This window comes from Schistocerca cancellata, chromosome 1 (genome assembly GCF_023864275.1).
Source record: "Schistocerca cancellata isolate TAMUIC-IGC-003103 chromosome 1, iqSchCanc2.1, whole genome shotgun sequence".
Lineage (NCBI taxonomy): Eukaryota > Metazoa > Arthropoda > Insecta > Orthoptera > Acrididae > Schistocerca > Schistocerca cancellata.
In genome coordinates, this window is record NC_064626.1 from 248,917,997 (window position 1) to 248,944,349 (window position 26,353).

Consider the following 26,353-nt stretch of genomic DNA (forward strand, 5'->3'; position numbering starts at 1 on the left):
ATCTTTTCTGCTTTAGATACAACACTTCCATTAGGTGCAATTTCTGCTCTGCTCTGCTCAAAATCAGTGTTCGATTCCGACTTGCCAGATCCATGAAGAAAGTTCGTTCGATTAGGATGCTTGTTGACTGAAACAGCATCAGAAATACAAATGTTTCCTCTGGAATTATCAGTGAAATTAGGAGATAAACTCAGCATTCTTTAATTGCACTGAACTTTTTTGCCACGTCTCCTTCAGCAAACGTCCAAACTGGACTCCTAACACTTTCCTACCCGCATGTGATACCGTCGAAATACGCATTGCCTTGTACAAGAAATGTTACAGAGATTTGAACAAACACCGACGCAGCTGCTGTGGGAAATGGGTCGAATGAGGAGGCGAGCAGACCAAGATGAAGTCATATCTACCTGAATGTGCCAACATCTCCATATCAGAACTATGAAACATAAAGCCCTTTAGGAGTAACAGAATTTCAGGTTATGGTTTCCTTGGAATGAAGTGTTCCTTCAAACAGCACACGAATGTTAGAGAATTCTCTTATCCCGAGGTGTCGTTTATGAAAACTCGATCCATTTGTAAGAGAGTCCTCCCATTCAAATTTCTTACTCTTTCTCTTAAATACACAAACTGGGGACAAAATATAGGCTTGAGCATCACAGCATGGTATTGGTTTACGCCTTTTCTCCACGATTCATTTGATTTACCACTGGGGAACCCTTTTCAGCAGTGACTGTTTCGGTTCTGGGTTTCATCTGAAACGTAGACACATCCATATAAAATACATTGCACGGTTTGTAAACTAAATTATTCTGAAATAGAACGTTCTCTAGTAACTGGAAATAATTTCCAGCGCCTTTTCTGTTGCAAGCCGTTGCCCTGTATATGGAAAGAATTTCCTCTTCACAAGACTAGGATAATGTCTCAATAGTAACTGCAACCTAATTCAGCCTGCCAAGCGAATATCTTTGTTGAAGTGATGAGGAGCATTTGGCAAATTGAAATACTAGTTTTCACAAACCTTCTCCAGTAGCAGGAATTACACACTCTTGTAATTTCTTAAAGAGCAATAAAAATCTGCTTTGTTTTCGGTTCCAAGACAACCTAAGCAACAAAACACAATAAATATTATTTAAAGAGGCGTATAGAAACTAAGTTCACCGAGAGCCCTTAAATAAGCAGATACTTGGCTTAGCATCGATTGATAGAGTGGTTGGATGTTGTCATGAGGGCTATCGTGACAGATTCTATCTAACTGGCACGTCAGATTGTGAAAATCCCGAAATGGTAGGATGGTCTTGTCAGTAACGTTGTCAGTTGGCGAGAGATCTGGCGACCTTATTGGCAGTTTTGGGTTTGGCAAGCAGTAGAAACTTTCGCACTGTGCGAGCGGGCATTATCTTGCTGAACTGTAAGCCCAGGATGACTTTCCATGAAAAGTCGACAAAACGGGTCGACCTATGGCTGTGGTGTAAAGGTGCCGCAGGTGTGACAACCAAAGGGGTTGTCGGACAATATGGTGGACGACTGTCTGTTTGCTATCACACCAGGAGCTGGGGCATCTTCAGACACGTCTCCGCCGGTCATTGGGGCTCAGTTTGAAGCGGGGCTCATCGCTGAAGACAGTTCTACTCCAGGCAATGAGGTTCCAGGTCGAAGACGTGTATGGGGACGCCCGAACAGCACTAGGATACGAACCTAGCAGTCGTCCGCCAAACAGCCTGCCAGAGAGGAGAGTTGATCAGTGGCGCCATTGCATTTCATAGCTGCGGAATCCTTACAGCACAGCGGTACGTCGACGATATTCTACACCCCGTTTTGATGCCCTTTATGGCAGGCCATCGTGGGCTTACATGGCAGCAAGATTATACAACCCCCCCCCCCTCCCCACGCACACGGCGAGAATTTCTACCGCTTATCTTCGTGATTGCCCAACCTTACCTTGGCTAGCAAAGTCGCTAGATTTCTTCCTAATTGGGAGCGTCTGGATCACTACGGGCGGGCCGTCCATCCATTTTATAATTTTAACGATCTGGCGTGTCAGTTGGACAGTATGTGACACTATAATCCTGTGGAGGACATCCGACAACTCTATAAATCAATAACATGCCGAATAACTGCTGTATTAGGGGACAGAGGTGGGCCAACGTACTATTGGCTTGCTCCTCTCCCAAGCAACAGGTTGCAATGCTAATTGAAACATTTTGAATAAATGGTACAAATTTATTGTTCGGTATGGAATCCTATACTCCTGCGTTCGAAAACAGTTGATGCCACCAGTTTTAACATGCTCTCTTGCTAACTCTACTGGTCGGTTCGTTTGGTTCTTACATAATTTCTAACGTCTTGTTATTACAAGTGACCACCTCACCTCTCCCAGGCAACAGGTTGCAATGCTAATTGAAACATGTGTTCCAGTATGAAACATGTGTCTCTGTACATATACATCACATCTAACAGTTTATGTCTCAGTCAGATAACTCCTTCGTGTTCGTCGTTTTTTTTCTTTCGTTAAACTGTATTTACTATACATTTTATTATTATCATTATTATCAGTTTTCACTTTTTATTTTGGTATGTGGTTTTTTATTTATTGACATACCTTTTTAAACCTATAACAAATTCTATTTTTAAAAATTTTCTTTTGAAGTCTCAGTGCTCGCATTTTTCATCGTCCTTCTCTATTCGTAGTTTTAATGTTCGGTATGGAATCCTATACTCCTGCGTTCGAAAACAGTTGATGCCACCAGTTTTAACATGCTCTCTTGCTAACTCTACTGGTCGGTTCGTTTGGTTCTTACGTAATTTCTAACGTCTTGTTATAACAAGTGTCCACCTCTCCTCTCCCACGCAACAGGTTGCAATGCTAATTGAAACATGTGCTCCAGTATGGCAGTAAGTAGGAAGCAACTGGACACACACATACTTCAAAATGTAGAGCACGTGATGAACACACGGCTAGACCTTGCAAAAATATATATAAATCACTATCATTGTTTTTAAATACAACTTCATTTACCTTACATCGTTAAGTTTAATATATACCGGGTGATCAAAAAGTCACTATAAATTTGAAAACTTAATAAACCACGGAATAATGTAGATAGAGAGGTACAAATCGACACACATGCTCGGAATGACATGGGGTTTTATTAGAACCAAAAACCAAAAAACAAAGTTCACAAAATGTCCGACAGATGGCGCTGGACAGCAAAACGGTAGTGACTGCGCATGACAATCGTGTGTAAAAGGAGCTGTAATGAGAGAGAGAATCAGATGCGCCAGCAGTCGCAGCATGTTGACGTTACCTGAAAAGGCGCTTTTAGTGAAGCTGTACTATCAGAATGGAGAATGTGCTAGTTCAGCGTTACGATCCTGTCGCCATAGGAAGGGGATTCGAACGGGTAAAGGTCCGTTGACAAATGCAGCTGTGACGAGAATGATTTCGAAGTTCGAAGCCACGGGTTGTTTAGACGATAGACCCCGTAGTGGCCGACCGAGCACAAGGCGTAATGCTGCTGCGACAGTTCAAGAAGAAATGGAGACTAGCGGGTTCGTCTATGCACGGAGAAGTCAGCGCTTGGGCAGTCGCACGTCGCACCGGCATTCCATACACTGCTGTTTGGTTGGCACTGAGGCATACCCTCTAATGTTATCCGTACAAAATCCGTCGGCATCATGAACTGTTACCTGACGATTTAGTGAAGCGGAGGGTATTTGCGGTGTGGGCGTTTCAAAAGATGGCCGGAAGATAACGATTGGTTGAGTAACGTGCTGTGGACGTACGAAGCTCATTTCACACTCCGAGGGTCTGTCAACGCTCACAACTGCAGAATTTGGGCTACCGAAGATCCTAGAACTGTCGTGGAAACTCCACTGCACGACGAGAAAGTCACGGCAAGGGTTGGATTTACCACATCTACCATTATCGGACGTTTTTTATTCGAGGAAATGCGTGATTCTGGTTTTGTAACTGCTACTGTGACGGGTGAGAGGTACGCCGATATGTTTGAGAATCGCATCATCGCCAGCCTGGCTGATAAACACCTGCTGGAACTTACGATGTTTATGCTGGATGGCGCTCCACCCCATAGCTAGACGCGTGAAAGATCTCTTGCCCGCGTCGTTTGGTGATGATCGTGTGCTCAGCCGCCACTTTCGTCATGCTTGGCCTCCCAGGTCCCCAGACCTCAGTCCGTGCGATTATTATCTTTGGGGTTACCTGAAGTCGCAAGTGTATTGTGATCGACCGACATCTGTAGGGATGCTGAAAGACAAAATCCGACGCCAATGCCTCACCATAACTCCGGACATGCTTTACAGTGCTGTTCACAACATTATTCCTCGACTACAGAGAGTGTTGAGGAATGATGGTAGACGTATTGAGCATTTCCTGTAAAGAACATCATCTTTGCTTTGTCTTACTGTGTTATGCTAATTATTGCTATTCTGATCAGATGAAGCGAAATCTGTCGAACATTTTTTTTATCTTTTGTATTTTATTGGTTTTAATAAAACCCCATGTCATTCCAAGCATGTGTGTCCATCTGTACCTCTCTATCTACATTATTCCGTGATTTATTCAGTTTCCAAACTTATACTGACTTTTTTTTAATCACCCGGTACAACACAGTTATTTAGGTTTTTTACCAAAGAAAGAGCATCAGACACCGATATGTTTTCGGAAATAGTTATCTGACGCACACTACCAGATTCGGCATCACATTAATGCCATCTTCAGGCCCCTGTACACTCCATGAATAGGGAATGTGATTAATGTGATACATCGATGCTATAACATCCACAATATATATTTTTTTTTATTACAAGTGGAATATGAACGTGTGGATAATATTCATTTAATTATGTAATTATTTCTTAAAAAGATGATAATTATGTAAAACAGAGACAATACTTGTCTCACATTCTTTGTTAATCTATGTCATTCTTTTCTTTTGTTTTGTACCCTTTTGTCGTCTTCTTCTGATGTACATCGCCGACGCAAGACGCGAATCGATTTGAGGTCTGTTAAATGAAAAACATTTAATCTAAAATTATTGTACTTTTACATTCAGTTGCTAGTAAAAACAAATAGAGCCAAATGCTTTAAAACTATTTATGATTAATGATTGAAATTTCACTTCCTGTTTTAATTATAATTGTCTATTAATTGTTTTATCATAGCTGCAAGAAGCGCAGCCATTGTTAGTTGCGATTATATAGCAACTTCGTCTGTACTTCTAGTTGAAAATAGCATGGGTTAGTATTAAACTAATTTTCAAAACAATTTAATATTTTTTTTACTGGTGGCATCAATTTAAATGATTTATTGGGAAAAGTAAAATCTTAATTAAAAAAGAAATCCTCTATATTTTGTTGGCCGCCATCTTAACTTTTATTACAGTGGCAAATTTAAATTACTTGAAACTGCAAACTTTCAATATTCCGATGTGTAAGAAATAAATGTGCACCTGTCGTACTGAACTCTATTTATAAAAGAAAAAAAATTAATCGAATCAGACTGCATTTTCTAAGAATAGTGCTGATGGTATTTATTGTTGAACAAGATTTCATTGCTGATGTATGTGGCCAAAATTAAACTACGCGTGAATCACGGAGAAAAATATTTCTGGTAGCATACGTCAGTGTTGTGTGCGGGTGGTGTTCTGTGGTTCCTTTTCATGATCAATTTGCTAAGAATAATTAAATCCATCGAAGACAAAAAAAAATTATAAAAGCTCTGAAGTACGATCTGTAATTTTAGTGATATGAACACAGCTTACAGTCAACATTATTACACTACGTCAGGTGGAATTCTTGTGCAAATTGAACAAAATAATTATCCGGGAGAAGTTGTAGTTTGAATAATGCATTATATATGTGAATAATATTGTCAGTATCATTTACAAAATCAAATCAATGCAGCTGCTCCTATTGCTTTCCACTTGAGACTTGGAGACGGAAGCAGTGGACTGCTGACACAGTATATAGACTCTGCATTCCTCTTACCGTCTTCTCACCATTTACTCTATACGTGCAACTGAGATATGCATGTGAGTGGCATGTCCCCGTTTCCCTAACACTACAATAAAATTACTACCACGTGTTTCTACATCTGCAGCTATGGCACGCAGCGCACCTTACAGTGCGTGGCGGTGTGTTCTTTCCTGCTCCATTCACTAATGAGGCGCGGGAAGAATAAGTGGCAATAGACCTCCGTGCGAGCTCTGATTTCTCCGATTTTCTCGTCGCCATCTTTTTGCAAGCCTTTTGTTGGAGCAAGTAGTAGATTTCCCGACTCTTCTTGGCCCATATGCCCTTGAACTTTCAACAGTGAGCACATTCGTGATACACACCGCCTGTCTTGCAGCGTCTGCTTCTAGTGTTTGTGGAGAGTCTTCGCAACGCACTCGCGCTTACTATAATGATACAGGGTGTCCAGAAAAGGACTCCCTGATTTCAAAATTAAATATCTTGAAAACAAAGATCGATAGAGGAATGCAGTAAACGGTATGTTTACTGTGAAAGCTGTACGAAATTTATACAGCAGTTTGAAATAATAGTTACAAAAGCTGCTAACAGAAGGCACTGTAATCGCCATACGTAATGCCTAGTATAAATAGTGATCCGAAGCCTAGAGCGATCAGTTCCACTATTGAAACGTGAAAGAAGGTTAGCGTACCGAAGGAAGAGATTGAAACCATGTACTCCATTGAACAACGCGTTTTTCTGGTGCTAGAGTACCACAGGTTAGAGGAGAGTCCTACGGCAACAAGGCGAAATTTTCAAGCACGATTTATTGTTCCAAAAGGACCCGATGCGAAAACCATTCGTACGCTCTTCGCAAAATTTCAACGAACAGGCAGCGTAACTGATGATCTAGTGGGGCATGTTGGCCGCAAGCAAACGACAGTTACGCCTGAAAATATCGCCACAGTTTCTGGAATTATTCTGCGAAATCCAATGTCATCCGTCCATAGAATTGCACCTGAGACTGGTTTGAAGCGTTCCAGCACGCAGAAAATACCGAGAAAGAGCGTACACATGTTTCCATCCAAAATTCAAACGTACCAAGGCATACCCGTACGAGCTGTGCAACAAAGGGTTGCCTTTGCTAATCAGATGCTCACAATGATTGATAGTGAAGGATTTGATGTTGGCTGCATCTGGTTTACAGATGAAGCACACTTCCACCTGAATGGATACGTGAATAAGCAGAACTGGCGATTTTGGGGTTCCGAAAAGCCATGTTGGTGTGAAGCGAAACCCCTGTATTCTCCTAAAGTTACTGTGTGGGCTGCAGTATGCAGCAGAGGCATTATTGGTCCTTTTTTCATTCGAGAAACGGTCACTGATGCACGATACGTTGCAATTTTGGAACAATTTGTCGCCACACAGCAAGCGTTAAAGGATCGTCCAGGTATTGAGTGGTTTATGCAAGATGGAGCCCGACCACATCGGACCGAACAAGTGTTTCGCTTTCTTGAGGAATACTTCGGGAACCGAGTCATTGCTTTGGAATATCCCAAATTTATTGGTGCAGGCATGGATTGGCCTCCATATTCGCCGGATTTGACTCCCTGTGACATTTTTATGTGGGGCACAGTGAAAGACATGGTCTACCCGAAGCAACCCGCCACGCTGGACGAGCTTGAATCGGCGATCTCTGTGGCATGTGAATCCATTTCGATTGAGACACTACGAAATGTGATGGCGAATTTCATTCTTCGTTTGTGCCACTTCTGTAGTGCCAATGGTGAACATTTTGAAAACATTGTGATGTGACTGTTTGCAAAGTTTGTTTTCATTCGATTATTTCACTTATGTATGCTGATATGAGCTGTATAGCGTACAGCGCCATCTGTTAGCAGCTTTTTTAACTATTATTTCGAACTGCTGTATAAATTTCTTACAGCTTTCACAACAAACATACCGTTTACTGCATTCCTCTATCGATCTTTGTTTTCGAGATACTTAATTTTGAAATCAGGGAGCCCTTTTCTGGACACCCTGTACGTTTCGTTTTTCTTTGGATCTTCTCGGTCTCTTCTTTCGCTTTTCTTTGGATCTTCTCGGTCTCTTCTATTACCCATGCTTTGGTAATGATCGATTAGGATTTACAAGGATCGGTCTTACAAGTGTTTTGTGAGATTCTACTTTAGTGGATGACATACCTTTCCAGTGACTCTTTGCTAGGCATCTGCTTCCCCTCAGTTTTCTGATTGTTAATCAGTCCACATTAGGTGGTTCCACAGGGCTATTGTTAGGTATTGTACGGCTGATATAGTTTGCAGTTGTTTGTTGCCAATAGAGAAACCGAACAGTGATGGCCCTCTTTGCCTATTTATGCGATATATTTTACCTTTATTTACTTTACATATGGCCGTTTTCAGTTCATCATACAACAGAGCTTTGCTTCTGTTTTCTTCCTTTCTTCAGTTACATATCTATACTACTACGTAAAGAAAAGTCGCAATTTAATGTTGTTACCAAAGATCTCGGAGGAACATAGGCTACACGTATTTTAAATATATATGGTACGTAAATTCATATGTACTGCATAAATGGGAAAGGCTTTATCAAAAATCTCGTAAAGTTCGTGATCGATTTGCTTCAGATTTATGCATGATACTCCAATAAATGTATGGGCAGATGTACGCTACATACTTTTAAAATATACGATATACTATCACACATACGAAATCCATATGCCTAAATGAAGGTAAACCGTAGTTTAACATAGCTTGACATGGTTAGCAAAAATCTCGAAAAGTCTTCACCGATTTATTTTCAGTTTTTATACGCTACTGTAACAACAGTTGAACAGACGTAAGTTACCCACTTTTATAATACACATCGTATGTACGTATATGTATACTACATAAATAGGAAAGGTTGTTAGAAGAAAATTCGAAAAGGTCTTCACTGATTTACTTACAATTTTTGAACGATACTGTAATAAAAATACAATCCGACATATGCTACATATTTGTTTAATATACATGATATTTAAATATCTATACTTTATACAAAGCGAAAACATCGTTCGGAATAATCTCGAAAAGTTGTTGACTGGTTTACCTCTAATTTCTGCATGAGACACTAAAAAACATTCTATCGGACATAGAAGGACCATGTATATTTCTTAAATAACTATGTGCTAGTTTTCTGTGTTGTTAATGACATCATACACAACAGTAAGGAGAAGGGCGCTACAGAGGGGAACGGTAACTGTCGTCGTAGGAAGGCTGAACAGGAGACGAATTACTAGAGAGCTAGTTAACACAGAAAACAGTAGATTCACTTACCTTACATTTCTCCAAATGAACGGAGACTCAATTCAAATAACTCAGCAAAAAACAGAGTCCAGCTATCAATGTCAACAAGAAAGAAACTCGCTGTCATAAGCATGAACGAAGGTGTCATATTGAACTGGCTTCAAGTACAAGGCGGGTGAGCTGTTGCCCTATATTGTGGAGGTAGAGGACACCCATCATAGTACAGAGCTTCCGGAATGGTGGCTCAGTGGGAGTGCTCCGTTGGGTCCGCCAGATACCGTACAACCTCTACTGGCGCTGGACGGAAGCTAGCCATTCCGTTACCAGCTGTGAAGCACCGGTGGGGTCGTAGCGACGTGTGGCACCATATGCTGGTTAAACTAACTGCGGTAAAGATTTGTTTTGAAGCTATACGCAACCAACTGCTGTTCTGTTTTCTTCCTTGCCGTCAGTTTTATAGAAAACTGGAAAGATGAATTTATGGATTATCGGCTTATGATTGTAATCGTGCTAGACAATCTGAATCGTCGAGAACTTCGCAATCCTATCTACTTGCACATTACAACTATATGAAATACTGTCTTCGAAGCTACTATTCTCACAGATTCGCAGTTGGATAGGACTTTCTCGTACCCCATCTGCCAATGATCTCATTCATATTAACCAATTACCGGTGAAGGTTTCGTTTGCAGCACAATAAAGAAGACTCAAGGTCAGATACAGCGGTAAGCGGACAGAGGGAGGAGGGGAAGTAAACGTACGTAGAAAGAGGGGTAAGTTGGACAGAGAGAGAGGGGTGGAGATGGTGCAGAGGACAGGAGAGGAGGCAGGAGCAGGAGATGGGCAGAGAGAAGGGGAAAGGAGTTAATCTATATCGTATTCACATACGTATTTAGCAATTGCAAAGTACTGTCCGATTCACTAGCACACCTATAATGATAAAATATCCTCCGTCAACTTTAAGTTGATATGTGCCAGATTTTTTCATTAGTAAATAATGAGAATGTTATGCAATTTCTGTTTTCCAAGATAGAAATAAAACATTATGGAAACATGACATATAATGAACGAGTACAGAGAATTTCCTACATCAGGCCATGTCTTGCCAGCCAAGAGCAACAAGAGGCATAGGAAGACCCAGAAGGAGGTGCGAAAGAGCGAAAGGTGAAGGGCGGAGATTGAAGACGGAACAGGCCCAAGTGCCTGAACATTGAGGGGCAGAGGAAAATAAGACGTTACATTTATTTAAGCTTCGAGTCAAGTGCCTGTCCCTGCACGATTCGTCGATCCCCGAAATCCTCAATTCAACATTATTTCCCAAATTTATCGTGATATCTTGATCTCCTAACTATTTTACTCAATGTGTTGATCAGTAGGGCAATAATCAATAATTTTTAGGACCTATAAGGGAACTTAATAAATTTTTCTTATTGGTAAATGTATAGATGACAATTCGGCTCTCATACCAAAGGTTAATTTGAAAAGTATTTAACACTGACGGATAAAATAGCATTTACGCCTAAAATAGCATTTGCGCTCTTCGATTATTAGTTTTAGTAATAGTTACCTTTCGTTGTTCTCGTGTCCTGGTGATAAGACGTGCTGTGTAATTACTAGTGGAATTGTGCTAAATAAGGGAACCAACTTCGGAAACCAGAAGATTTCCTCATTTACGATACCATGGATCCCAGCTCCTGTAACTCTGGAAGATTATTATTATTTTGATTTTGTATGGAGAATTTAGATGGAGGCGACGTTCCTCACGACGGCTCAGCAAACAATACAGGTATGTGAATGTATTCATCTCTTTCCCTTCGGGAAATTAGGTAAATTGTCTTGTGACAGCGAGAGCGAGAGCACCAGCAGCAGCACAGTACTGTCTGTATAAAGCGTTTATTTTGCATTTTGTTTACGACCTTCCACTAAGGAAGGGATTCTATTTGTGTTTATCTGCTCTGCATAGTAACTAACAGTTCTTGATAAAACTTTACGTAGTTTTCGTGTTAGATTTCTTAGTGTTTTCTTGATCGTTTAGAACAGAAAGCGCCCTAAAACCGTCTTTGTTTGTTTCGCGGCCGTTAGCCACTAGTCACTTGAATCAGCAGTTGTCTTGTGACAGCCAGAGCGAGAGCACCAGCAGCAGCGAGTACTGTTTGTATAAAGCGTTTTTGTACTTATTTGCTGCGCTTAGCTTTTAAATAGTTTTTCTGGGAAAACCTAGCGTAGTTTTCGCGTCTCGTATTTCAGTGAGTGTTTCTTGATTATCAGAGTAGCTCATCAGAAGATTATCTTGGGAATTTGTCACCGTATAGGGTAGGGTAAACATAGTCATGTGTAGGGACTGTGGTTGTTGTGAGCGGACGCAAGGAGAATTGGCCACTCTTCGGGGGCAGGTGGAGGCTTTCTCTGTTAGGCTCATCGAGCTCGAGGCGCAGGCGTCGGCTCGTAGTGGCGTTGGGGCAACTGTGGTGAGACCTATGCCTACTCCGGTGGCCTTGGAATCACATGGAACCCCTGATGTCGCTGCGTCTTCCGGCAGTGAGCATCTTACCGGTCAGCCATCACTCCAGGGTGAATGGCGGACAGTGGTGGGCTCTCGCGTGCCTGGCCGAAAGGCGAAGGTGGGATCTGGCCGCGTGGCAGCTGCCTTACCCCTTTCCAACAGGTACGGGGTGCTTCCTAGTGGTGATGACATCGTTTCCGAGCCACCACAGGATGCCTCGCCTGTTGGGCCAGTGGCCGATTCTCCGGCAAGGTCCCGACAGTCACAGAGGGCGGGCCTATTAGTTATAGGGAGCTCCAACGTTAGGCGGGTTATGGAGCCCCTCAGGAAAATAGCGGGTAGGTCGGGGAAGAATGCCAGTGTGCACTCGGTGTGCTTGCCGGGGGGTCTCGTCCGTAATGTGGAGGAGGCCCTTCCGGCAGCTATTGAACGCACTGGGTGTGACCGGCTGCAGGTAGTAGCACATGTCGGAACGAATGACGCCTGCCGCTTGGGTTCTGAGGCCATCCTTGGTTCCTTCCGGCGGCTGGCTGATTTGGTGAAGACAACCAGCATCGCACGCGGAGTGCAAGCTGAGCTTAATATCTGCAGCATAGTGCCCAGAGTCGATCGCGGTCCTCTGGTTTGGAGCCGTGTGGAGGGTCTAAACCAGAGGCTCAGACGACTCTGCGACTATAATGGTTGCAAATTCATCGACCTCCGTTATTGGGTGGAGAACTGTAGGGCCCCCCTAGACAGGTCAGGCGTGCACTACACACCGGAAGCAGCTACTAGGGTAGCAGAGTACGTGTGGCGTGCACACGGGGGTTTTTTAGGTTAGAGGGACCCCCCCCCCCCCCCCTTGGGCGAAACGATAAAATACCTGACGGCTTACCAGAGAGGACATTATCATCGTTGATAAAGAACGTCCGTCCTCAGAGACCAAAAACAGGAAAAGTTAACGTAATATTGGTAAACTGCAGGAGTATCCAGGGCAAGGTTCCTGAATTAGTATCTCTTATTGAAGGAAATAGTGCGCATATAGTGTTAGGAACGGAAAGTTGGTTAAAACCGGAAGTGAACAGTAACGAAATCCTAGACACAGAATGGAATATATACCGCAAGGATAGGATAAACGCCAATGGTGGAGGAGTATTTATAGCAGTAAAGAATTCAATAATATCCAGTGAAGTTATTAGCGAATGCGAATGTGAAATAATCTGGGTTAAGCTAAGTATCAAAGGTGGGTCAGATATGATAGTCGGATGCTTCTATAGACCACCTGCATCAGCAACCGTAGTAGTTGAGCGCCTCAGAGAGAACCTGCAGAACGTCGTGAAGAAGTTTCGTGATCATACTATTGTAATAGGGGGAGACTTCAATCTACCAGGTATAGAATGGGATAGTCACACAATCAGAACTGGAGCCAGGGACAGAGACTCTTGTGACATTATCCTGACTGCCTTGTCCGAGAATTGCTTCGAGCAGATAGTTAGAGAACCAACTCGTGAAGCTAACGTTTTAGACCTCATAGCAACAAATAGACCGGAACTTTTCGACTCCGTGAATGTAGAAGAGGGTATCAGTGATCATAAGTCAGTGGTTGCATCAATGACTACAAGTGTAATAAGAAATGCCAAGAAAGAAAGGAAAATATATTTGCTTAACAAGAGTGATAGGGCACAAATCGCAGAATATCTGAGTGACCACCATCAAACGTTCATTTCTGAGGAAGAGGATGTGGAACAAAAATGGAAAAAATTCAGAAACATCGTCCAGTACGCCTTAGATAAGTTCGTACCGACTAAGGTCCAAAGCGAGGGGAAAGATCCACCGTGGTATAACAATCATGTACGAAAGGTACTACGGAAACAAAGAAAGCTTCATCATAGGTTTAAGAGTAGTCGAATCATAGCTGATAAGGAAAAGCTGAACGAAGCGAAAAAGAGCGTAAAGAGAGCAATGAGAGAAGCATTCAACGAATTCGAACATAAAACATTGGCAAACAATCTAAACAAGAACCCTAAAAAGTTTTGGTCATATGTAAAATCGGTAAGCGGATCTAAATCCCCTATTCAGTCACTCGTTGACCACGATGGCACCGAAACAGAGGACGACCGAAGAAAGGCAGAAATACTGAATTCAGTGTTCCGAAACTGTTTCACTGCGGAAAATCGTAACACGGTCCCTGACTTCAGCCGTCGCACGGACGCCAAAATGGAAAATATTGAAATAAACGATATCGGAATTGAAAAACAACTGCTATCACTTAGTAGCGGAAAAGCATCCGGACCAGACGAGATACCCTTAAGATTCTACAGTGATTATGCTAAAGAACTTGCCCCCTTTCTATCAGCAATTTATCGTAGATCGCTGGAAGAACGTAAAGTACCTAGCGACTGGAAGAAAGCGCAGGTCGTTCCCATTTTCAAGAAGGGTCATAAATCAGATGCGAATAATTATAGGCCTATTTCGCTTACGTCAATCTGTTGTAGAATAATGGAACAAATCTCCTTCATCATAACCAACATGGATTCCGCAAACAGAGATCATGTGAAACTCAGCTCGCCCTATTTGCCCAAGAAATTCACAGTGCCGTAGACACTGGCGAGCAGATTGATGCCGTATTCCTGGACTTCAGGAAGGCATTTGATACGGTTCCGCACTTACGTTTAATGAAAAAAATACGAGCTTACGGAATATCGGACCAGGTTTGTGATTGGATTCAGGATTTCCTAGAAGAAAGAACTCAACATGTCATTCTTAACGGTTCAAAATCTGCAGATGTAGAGGTAATTTCGGGAGTACCGCAAGGAAGCGTGATAGGACCTTTATTGTTTACAATATACATAAATGACTTAGTTGACAACATCGGTAGCTCCGTGAGGCTATTTGCAGATGACACGGTTGTCTACAAGAAAGTAGCAACATCAGAAGACTCGTACGTACTCCAGGAAGACCTGCAGAGGATTAATGCATGGTGCGACAGCTGGCAGCTTTCCCTAAACGTAGATAAATGTAATATAATGCGCATACATAGGGGCAGAAATCCATTCCAGTACGATTATGCCATAGGTGGTAAATCATTGGAAGCGGTAACGACCGTAAAATACTTAGGAGTTACTATCCGGAGCGATCTGAAGTGGAATGATCACATAAAACAAATAGTGGGAAAAGCAGGCGCCAGGTTGAGATTCATAGGAAGAATTCTAAGAAAATGTGACTCATCGACGAAAGAAGTAGCTTACAAAACGCTTGTTCGTCCGATTCTTGAGTATTGCTCATCAGTATGGGACCCTTACCAGGTTGGATTAATAGAAGAGATAGACATGATCCAGCGAAAAGCAGCGCGATTCGTCATGGGGACATTTAGTCAGCGCGAGAGCGTTACGGAGATGCTGAACAAGCTCCAGTGGCGGACACTTCAAGAAAGGCGTTACGCAATACGGAGAGGTTTATTATCGAAATTACGAGAGAGCACATTCCGGGAAGAGATGGGCAATATATTACTACCGCCCACATATATCTCGCGTAATGATCACAACGAAAAGATCCGAGAAATTAGAGCAAATACGGAGACTTACAAGCAGTCGTTCTTCCCACGCACAATTCGTGAATGGAACAGGGAAGGGGGGATCAGATAGTGGTACAATAAGTACCCTCCGCCACACACCGTAAGGTGGCTCGCGGAGTATAGATGTAGATGTAGAAATTAGGTCATATTTGCCGCGACATTCAGAACCTGCCATCTTTCTTTTCATTTAATTATGAAGTCCAGTTATTTTCTTTCTCAGGTGAATAAATCCTTTTTAACCACAATTCGTTTTACCCAGGCCACGGGAAACAATAGTAATTAAAACTACGTGCTTCTATCCTGATCGTACGTTCGCAAACATTTGAGTGTGTACCAACGTAACTATACTTATGACCCATTTCCTTTACAGTATTAATTCCTATTTTGAACCGCGCACTCACAAATGTACGTGCCACCTTATTTTTTGTAGTCGGTAGGGTGTATTCCTGAATAACGTTACTTTTACTATTCGTGACTCAGTTTCCACAATTGATCTTTGCTTGTGTCACAATGGCGCTTCATGCGATATATTTATTAAGCGACAGTCATACTAATTCCTACTTCTAAATTACGACACCAGCTGACTAAGTTTCTAATTATTTTAACGGGGCGATTACAGACCAGTAGACTAAATACCTAAGCTAAGACAGCAACACATAAACATTCACCTCACCGTTTCGAAACAATGGAGCACATCATAACATGGCGTACACACTTGTTTACACAAGTGTATATATATATATATTGCAGGGATTCACCATTTATCACATAACTGAATAAAACATTTCTCTGTATATTCAACCCTCCCTTAGCTGGGCATGATTCGTGGTGTGGCCTTGGAGGCAAGGGTATGCTGATGGTGGTGTCAGTGAAATATGATATGAGCAACTGCATTTCCCAAATGTCATTTTGGTTGGGGTCAAGGTTACCTCATTCCCTCCTTGCCTTACTACTCACATAGTTGTCGTTGGTATTCTCCCAGGCACAGCTACACCTAGTGTCTTTCTCACTAATTCGTTCATTAACTAACACGCGTCTTGTGAGATGCTGATGCCACCCTAACAAACGGTGTTTTCGTTTCGCTCTCTGCGTTTCAAAACGTGCACTTCAGTTACAACGACCTTCGTTAGGAGTGCGGTGCTGTGCCTCGTACAGCTCAGAGCATTTGACGACGGCACCAGCAATTTCTAGAAACATGTTATTTATAATAGGGTAGATCCACATAGCCCCTGTATGCTTCTCCGAAATCTTTATTAGCATCAGTAAAAGCAGCAAATTGTGACGGGTCGAAAGATGTGATGATATTTGGCGTCACGGTAATCTTGTCGCTTTAGCTTGTTTACTCAGCAGTTATTTATCACATAGGATTGTAAATGTCTGCTACATGTCGCCCAAATGTATTTTGGACCACGCAGCTGCAAAAATTGGGAATAGATTAGCTGCAATCTAACAGCAGATCGAGCAGTAAAGATGCTACTACATGTGGCAGCTGGCCACTAGAAGATGAACTGGCACTCATATTAAACATGCAGTCGTTAAAAGTGATGGTAGTGTTGGATATTTGTTTGCTTCAGTGGTTCCAAACATGGTTTAAAAGGGATCTTACGAACAGTTCCTGTTGAGGTAATGCTTTGAGCATTTGCAGCTTGTAACTTCCCCCTCACTTATCGACCTTAATGACAGTGAAAAATTAAACCGCGTGTACCTAATGGAAATTTGGGAGAAGCAATCGTCACCGAAGTTAATCTGTCGGTAAAGAGGGAGGAAAGGGTTACATCTAAATGAAAGGAAAAATGCAAATGAAACTGGTGGAAATTAATTTTGAAAAGGGGTAAAGTTAATAGAGAAAGTAAATGTGCGGCCGTTACGTTAACAATTAACTAGCGGTAATTAGACATTTGAGATTTGGGGCAAATTACGGTCGCCAGTTCTATGGACAATTACTATAGTAACTGAAAAAGAAAGGTTATTGCACATATAATTAGCACTAGAAGCGTGGCAACTGAAGGTTGTCATGTGTAGTGTGAAAACTGAAAGTTTGTCAAAAGTAATAAATTTCGCTACACTCTAACTTAATTTAGCAAAAGAATTAATAAAACTGGAAAATTGAAAGTTAATTTAGTGACTGAAATTAATAATGAGCTTTGTTACTGAAGCACTACAAAATTCAATAAAATAAGGTTAGTCTTGGGCTACCTCAACAATCATTTCAAAAGCTACTTGAATCTACGCAATTTAGAAATAAGAGATTTAACTTTGAACTTGAATTAAATGATTCTGAACAATTAACAATAGTAAAATTTAGTACGTACCAAGCTGAGCTGTAGTAACAGGTAAGCTAAAATATGGTAACAAAACTCGCACTCATAATTTGTGCTTGTGTAATCAAAATATTGTAGCCAGCTATGAATACTTTAACTGAACTTAGAAATTAAAGCAATGAAATGAAATAATATTACTTTAATGCTGGCGTTTGAATTTCAACGACACTCGGGTTCATTCAGGAAAAGGAAGGGACCCTGCTTGGTAATGCAATTGCGACAATGAGCAACAAATGTTCATGCTAAGTTGCTGTAATTATAGTTACGAAAAGGGAACAGTTTGAAAAGCTGAGGTCTGCCCTACAGTTCTAAAACTTTACGTGCTTCCAGTCTTCCTTGTTGGTTGATTGAAGGTTTGAAGCCGTCGATCGAGGAGGTGGCGACAGTCACTCATTGTCGGCCGTCGCTGTTGCAGAAGCTGGATGTTGGCGCGGCTTCTTCTAGACATGGTCACCAGGCGAAACGGGCTCTTGATGTGCGCCAGCTAATGCTTCCCGTGCGCTACACCGTGTCAGAAACTGTCATAGCAAGTCGAGCGCAATTACATGCTGCCAAACCCCGAAAGCGCGGCAACTCGCGGGAGCTTCACACAACACACCTGCTCCACTGCACCACCCCAGCCAGACTCCCCCTCTGCCCACGCTCCACGCGGCAGAGTTCACACTACCAAAGATCCTACACGCTTTGATTCTTCACACGACGTATCGATGTAATCGTTCGATAGTATAGTTTTCCCCAGGCCAGACCCAGTGTATAAATACAAATAATATTCACAAAAGAAACCAACATAAATGCATAAATATATATATATATATATATATATATATATATATATATATATATATATATATATATATATATACAAACAGTAAAACAATTACAATATACAAAGACACAGAAATGTTATATCTTCAGGTAACAATATAAGGAAAAAAATTTGCAGTGCAATAGATGGAAATAGGAGGATATGCATTTCCGGCGTTACAAGCTGACTTCTGGGTGCCCACAGACACAATTAGGTACTTACTACACACAGGGTGAGTCAGGAGGAGAGGTACATGCTTTGACGGGTGACACTACGGATCATTCTAAACAAAAAACTTCTAATAAACATATGCCCTTTCCTTAACCGTCTCCGGGTAAAGCAATGAAAACAGCTAGAAACGAGAAAGGTACAGGTGACAGTAAATTGAGATACTGTTATGTTATGTTTTGTTGAATTGAGTAGTTTCCACACAGAAGATGTTCAAACAGTCCACCATCAACTTCAATGCCTGTTGCTGCTCTTGTACACAGGTGTTGTGTCGCTGATCGGAGCTCACGTTTGCATTCCTTTACCTGAGCATAAGCATGTAAAATATGAGCTCCTCTCTTGTGTCCACTCTGCGCCTGTAGACGTCGCTCTTCAGCCACCCCCACAAACAGTAATCCAATAGGGTAAGATCGGGTCACTTCGGTGGCCAAGCAGTGACTCCACGGCGGTCGATCCAGCGACCAGTATACGTTGTGTTGAGATATTGTGTCACTGGCCGTACGGAATAGGTGGGAGGTTCATAATGCTGAAAGTACATACGAGATCCTGTTGCCAAAGGGATATCATCCACGTATTCTGGTAACATATTCAGAAGAAACTCAAGATACCGCGTGCCAGTAAGACGGTTATCTAAAACAACTGGACCGATGAGTTGTTCATGAATAATAGCGCACCACACGTTGACTGGAAACGTCGTTGAAAATTCGTTTCCACAGTAGCGTGCACATTTTCATTTGCCCATACATGAGAGTAGCGCGTGTTGTTGATTCTGCTGCGGGTAAATGTTGACTCATCAGTGAAGAGAGTACGTGGAATTAATCACTCATTGGCAATGAGCCACTGACAGAATTCTTGCAGGGCGGCAGCATCTCCTTCATGCAGATGGTGTACACCCTCGATGAAAGAGTACTGTGCGTATCACTCGTGCTTGTGGAATACCAACTTGGGCAGCAATTCAACGAGAGCTAGTAGTAGGGTTGTGTTCCATTACTTGAAGAATGTTCTCAACTTCATTAAAAGTTTGTTGTACGGGGCGTTCAGAGGCAACATTTACGCTGGGAACCTACCACACTCACGCAATCCGTAAAACACCCTGCTAAACACCCTGCTATCTGGCACTCAGCGATTCGGGAAATCGTTGTTGATATTCTCGCACAGCAGCTCTCGAATTCCCATTGGACAAACCACAGACAAACACCACGTCAGTATACTCTGCATGTTTCAAGATCCATAGCATTTTCACTACACAAAACTGCATCCGTAGTTCACGTGACAACACTGTAGTAGCATGCAGTACGACAAGCACTGTCGGTCTGTGACTTGAGGTAAACAACTTCCCCATGCGCAAGAGAACTGCGTACTGATACGGTTATTAAGGACGACGCAACACGTTTCCTGTTCCTAGTTGTTTTCATTGGTTTACCCGGTAACGGTTAAGAAGAGCGCATATGTTTATTAGGAGTTTTTTTGTTCACAATCACCACACACTGATTAATGAAAATTTAAAACAGAAACCCTAATTTCTTACTTTGAACAAGAAATTTGCTACACATTGATCTAGACCTCCAAGGAAAGAAAGAATAAAAGAAGAAGTGTCTTAAGACTCCGCAAAGAAACAAAAGGCAAAGATATTTACATTTTCCTGTAACTTATTTTAGATAATAACGGCTCAGAGAAGCAAGTTACGTGTATTATGTTTATCTAGATGGGTTTGATATGTTAAACTCCATTTGATGAAAAGAAATAAAAACTGAAAAATAATTAAAAAGTACATGCAATAGATAGTAAAGAAATACTTGACGGTAACTCTACAATACGAAAAGAAAGAAAGAAAAGTAAATGTTAGCTACTTGTAACTACGGGAGAGGAAACTAATATTTCTGACTCGGCTGCAAATTTGATCTTTGCTTGAAATTAGCATAAAATAAGACAAAAGAAGGGATGTCTGCAGTTATGACAGTAGGTCTGCAGTTATGACAGTAGGTAAAATAAACTTCGCAATCGTTAGACTTACTTAAATGTTTAATAAATTTGTCGTAGAGATAAGAGAGCTAGATTATATCGCGAGTGTTAACAAACTTTGCTTAAATTAGAAGCGAAAGTCAGCGATATAGTTATGGTCCAACTGCACACTGTTGCAGGTCGTATAACTCAACCATAAATAATTACGTTTCGGTTATCACTGTTGCATATCGCAAATTATTATTAACTCATAAGAGGTAAAATGTATCTACGTTTACTAACTTGGTTACATGGGCCAAACTCTAGCAAAACGTGCTTACCGATTTGTTGATTTAAGGTGGGACTAGTCTATATTACAAGGGTCTCGTGTGTCAAAAGAATGCACTCAGATATGTCAAATCTTAACAATGATTACAGTGGAAAACTGAAGCTATGGGAATAACTTTATTTCATTAGTAACGGTTACATATATTAATTACATGTGCAGCGTTAAGCATAAATGAAACGGAATGTTCCTGATACGTCGTGCTGGAGTCTGTATTGAAAGAGATTCGTGATTAATTATTATATTTGCAAACATGTTCACCCAACATCCTAAGAACATCTGGATCTTCGGGGGGGGGGGGGGGGGGGGGAATTGGATAAGGCTGCATGTACATACTGAATTAAAACATGTGCTGGAAAGGAGTAATACAGGTTCTATACCAGTGTTTCCTTTGCTCACCACTTACGCACACAATCGTTTACTATTTACAGAAGAACTGCAGACAGTAATATATGTAGGAGGTGTTTAGTACGTGAAGCATTGATTGCAGCCAGGCTTTGTTTTTGTCACAGTCCATGAAATAATATTGTACGTATTTTGCGAACAAAGTATTATTTTGACAGCTGCAGCAATTCATAATAGAGGTACACCCCTTCTGTTAACTTTATCAGGAGTATTCTTACAGATAGATCAAGTGTACAATTAGCACTCTTTGTTCTATTACATGAGGTATCAGCCACATTCTTCCGCCACAGTACAAAACCTACACGATTCTCGCAAAAGTATGAGTCGAGGCTGACAGCACTCTGGATGTTTGTCGTGTGTCAGTTGGAGGGTGCGTTGAACGTTTGCGAAAGGTGGATGAAAACTTTGATCATAAACATAATTGTAAAATTAGCCCAAGGTTCTATGTGTAGGAATATAAATGATGCACCCACGGAAATTCTGATGATTCTTTTGCAAATAAAAAATAAAACCTATGTAGTCATAAGCGTAAATTAAATGTCACCCTGGTTTTCGTATTATGTCATGTAGAAGATATTTTGGGAAATCGTTTGAATATCTTTGAAATACCCTTTACATATAATCCTTATGGAGGTGTTCATGGTTTTTAAAATATAATTCAATAAATTTTTATTTGAGAACAGTTCTTTCTAGTTTTACGTACATGCGGTTTCATTTCGGCATATAATTGGCTTGTTAAACCATCCCTGTCACGGCGTAAAGTCAAGCACCGGCACGCGGGTCCGGAACGATAGAGTACAGAGGCCTGCGACAAGACGTCAGCCAATTGCACGCTGACCGACCCCTCTCCAGGACCACAACGCGACAGCAGCGACCCCCATACGAAGAGGACATATGCGGCGCGCACGACTGTTCGCAATTCAGTCCAAGAGAAGCTTCAAGACTAGCTACCTGAATATAAGGGCCAACACTATTACTTCGCTTATATTAGAATTGTTGTACCGAAGAAACTTGTTTAGTTCGGCTGTCGACTTTTGCTTGCGACACATCTGTGTAGTTCTCAAAAGTTAACTACTGCCATTTACTTCTTGTAATAAAACTTATTCATACGATTTGTTTGAATTGTTTGTCTATCGATCCGAGAAAGCTGATATCCTGAACACCCCACATTTGACGACGATGCAGGATTTAGAAATCCAGTACAACATTATCAATCAACAGTGTTCCTTCCTCGACAGTCAATATGGTACAGTGTTTCCTTTCGTCTTTGACAACTGAAACAAATGTATTTTATGATACATGATACAGTTCACTAACAGCGCACGTTTATACATCGACTATGCTGAGATTTTTGCCGATACAAATTCTTGTCTCACCTTTCACAGAAATATAGTTATTTCATCAACATTATTCTGATGGGAGCTGTAACGCATTCAGGATTTTGGTTGCTTGCTCTGGAGAACATAGTGTCTTTCCTTACTCTCAGCTTACTGTTTGAATTACTCTCAGTGGTGTGCCATGACGGGCAACCACGCATCTCTGTGTTTTGCCGTCGGCTACTGGTGCACGTTTCTTTTTCGTCTTGATAGTCCCATTTCGGAGAGTCTCTGAAGAAATATCGCACGTCGTTTCCTTGTTAGCTACCGAGCAGTCACTTTTTCGGAACCCTAACGTAGCTCATTTCCCGTCTTTCATGACAGCACATTTCTGCGGGATATTCATCTTAGTGCGCATCGCACGACCTAATTCTTAACACAATTTCAGTTTACCTTTTTTGGCCTTCATCACGGACGCACATTTTTCTCTGGTTATTGTTGAGAAAATTCAATTATTAATTTTTCTCAGGCATTATCGTGTTTTGTGAATTTGTACACAGAATTTATTCCCTTCCATTGCTCCCATGTTTCTCTTTGTTCATTTCACTCTCAACATTTTTGAAGCTTTCTACTAAATTGTAAATGTATTTTACTTACATTTGGAGCACGGAAAGAAAAATTAGATCTAAGACTTGTCAAAGTAGATATCATTACAGAGCACAAACTCAGAGTCTACAAAGAATGACAAGGGGATTTTCTTTTCAAAGGGACCATCCCTAAGCCATACTTTTCCGAGAAGCGGTAGGTTTTGTACTGTGGCGGAATAATGTGGCTAATTGCTAATTGCTAATTGTACACTTGATCTATCTGTAAGAATACTCTGTTAACAATAACAGAAGGGGTGTACCTCTATTTTGAATTGCTGCAGCTGTCGAAATAATACTTCGTTCGCGAAATACAATATTATTTCATGGACTGTGACAAAAACAAAGCCTGGCCGCAATCAATGCTTCACGTACTAAACACCTCTTACATATATTACTGTCTGTAATTCTTCTGTAAATAGTAAACGATTGTGTGCGTAAGTGGTGAGCAAAGGAAACACTGGTATAGAACCTGTATTACTCCTTTCCAGCACATGTTTTAATTCAGAATGTACATGCAGCCTTAGAGTATAGAAACACATTAATTTTTTATTTTTTGTTTTTTCTTTTTATTTGTTTATTTAGTTATCATTTTTAAAAAGAGCGCGATTTGATCTCCTCTTCTCCCGGACGTGAGTCCAGTTCCTGAAGTACTATTGCTGTTCATGTTGATACAACTTAATTCTATTTAGTGCTACCAATATCTCATACGTAAAGAAGGTTTCAACATTTGATCACGAAATCGTCTATTCTCATTAACATATAATCCCTAAGCATTTACTTCCAATTTTGGCTTCTTGCGCTTCACTGTCTACAATTATATCGACTTCAGAGCTGCATTGCAATTTAGGCTTCCCTGTGCTTGTTCTCTGTTCTCTCTGTATTTAGTTCCCGTTTCACTTTTCTCTTTTCTTCCCTGAAATACAGTTTCTCCGCTACAATTAGTTTGCATTTTATAATTTCTACAGTTTCTCCCTGAACTTCATCTCATTTGTGTCTTAGTGTCCTTCTCAGAATTTAAAGTTTCTCTTTGATCACAAATTATCTCATCTAACACGTTCCCGTTGAACGTTCAGAGTTTTGCCCGCTTAAATACACTGCCAGATAAACAAGTGAAGCACTTGGAAGAGGAAGGGGAAACGAAATGAAAGTTACTACTTCAAATTTTATTTGATGTAATATTATCTGCACTGAAGAACCGAAGAAACTGGTACACCTGCCTAATATCGTGTAGGGCAACCGCGAGCAAGCAGAAGTGCTACAGCGCGATGTGGCATAGACTCAACTAATGTCTGACGTAGTGCTGGAGGGAATTGACACCATGATTCCTGGAGGGCTATTCCTTAATCCTTAATGGTGCAAAGGTGTGGATATCTCTTCCGAACAGCACGTTGCAAGGCATTCCAGATATTGTGAATAATGTTCATGTCTGGGGAGTTCGGAGACCAGCGGAAGTGTTCAAATGGCTCTAAACAGTATGGGACTTAAAATCTGAGGTCATGAGTCCCCTAGACTTAGAATCATATAAACCTAAGGACATCACACACACCCATGTCCGAGGCAGGATTCGAGCCTGCGACAGTAGCAGCAGCGCGGTTCCAGACTGAAGCGCCTAGAACCGCTCGTCCACAGCGGCCGGCAGCGGAAGTGTTTAAACTCAGAAGAGTGTTCCTTCAGTCGCTCTGTAGCAATTCCGGACGTATGAGGTATCGCATTTTCCTGCTGTAATTTCCCTATTCCACTGAAATGCACAGTGGATGGAATGCACAATGGATGCGAACGAATGCAAGTGATCAGAAAGGATGCTTACGTGCGTGTCACCTCTCAGAGTCGTACTGATATATAACAGGAGTCCCATATCACTCCAACTCCACACGCCCCACACCCTTACAGAGCCTCCACCAGCTTGCAGAGTCCCCTGCTGACATGCAGGTTCCACGGACTCATGAGGTTGTCTATACGTTCATCCACTCGACACAATTTGAAACGAGACTCGTTCAACCTGATAACATGTTTCCAGTCATCAACAGTCCAATGCCAATGTTGACGGGCCGAGGCGAGATTTGTGCCATCCAGTCATCAAGGGTTCACGAGTGGGCATTCGGCTCCAAAAGCCAATATCGGTTATGTTACGTTGAATGTTTCGCTTGCTGACACTTGTTGGTGGACCAGCACTGAAATCTGTAGTAATCTGCGGAAGCGTTGCACTTCTGTCACATTGAACGATTCTCTTCAGTCGTTATTGGTCGCGTTCTTGCTGGACCTATTCCGGCCGCAGCGATGTCGCAGATTTTTACCAGATTCCTGATATTCGCGGTACACCACATTCAAACTCAGATCTTGATAACCTGCCATTGTAGCGGCAGTAAGCGATCTATCAACTGTGCTGGACACTTGTCTCATATAGGCGTTGCCGACGGCAGCGTCGTATTCTGCATGTCCATATATCTCTGTATTTGAATAGGCATGCCTACACATGTGTCTTTGGAGCTGCAATGTACATTACGCTAACGGCCTTCCCGGAGTGGTAACACCGGTTCCCGTCAGATAACGGAAGTTAATCGCTGTCGGCCTGGGCTACCACTTGAATGGGTGACCGTCCGGTCTGCCGAGCGCTGTTGGCATGTGTGGTGCACTCAGCCCTTGTGAGGCGAACTGAGGAGCTACTTGACTGATAAGTAGCGGCTTCTGTCTCGGAAACTGGCATACGACCGGGAGAGAGGTGTGCTGACTGCGTGCCCCTCCATATCCGCATCCAGTGACCCCTCTAGGATGAGGATGATGTTGTGGACTGGCAAGACAGCCAATCCACTAGGAGGAAGCCGAAAGGCACGCGTTTAAGCTCACGCAGGCTGGCGTGAGGTCTGGAACAGGACAGGTAAATGAGACTAACAAAAATAGTACGTAGCTGCTGGAATACTTAACTTTAATCCATAACTGGTGAACATCGCTCTTGACGGTACATGCTTTACAGCATCAATAGTAACTGGTAACGGCGCCTTGCTAGGTCGTAGCA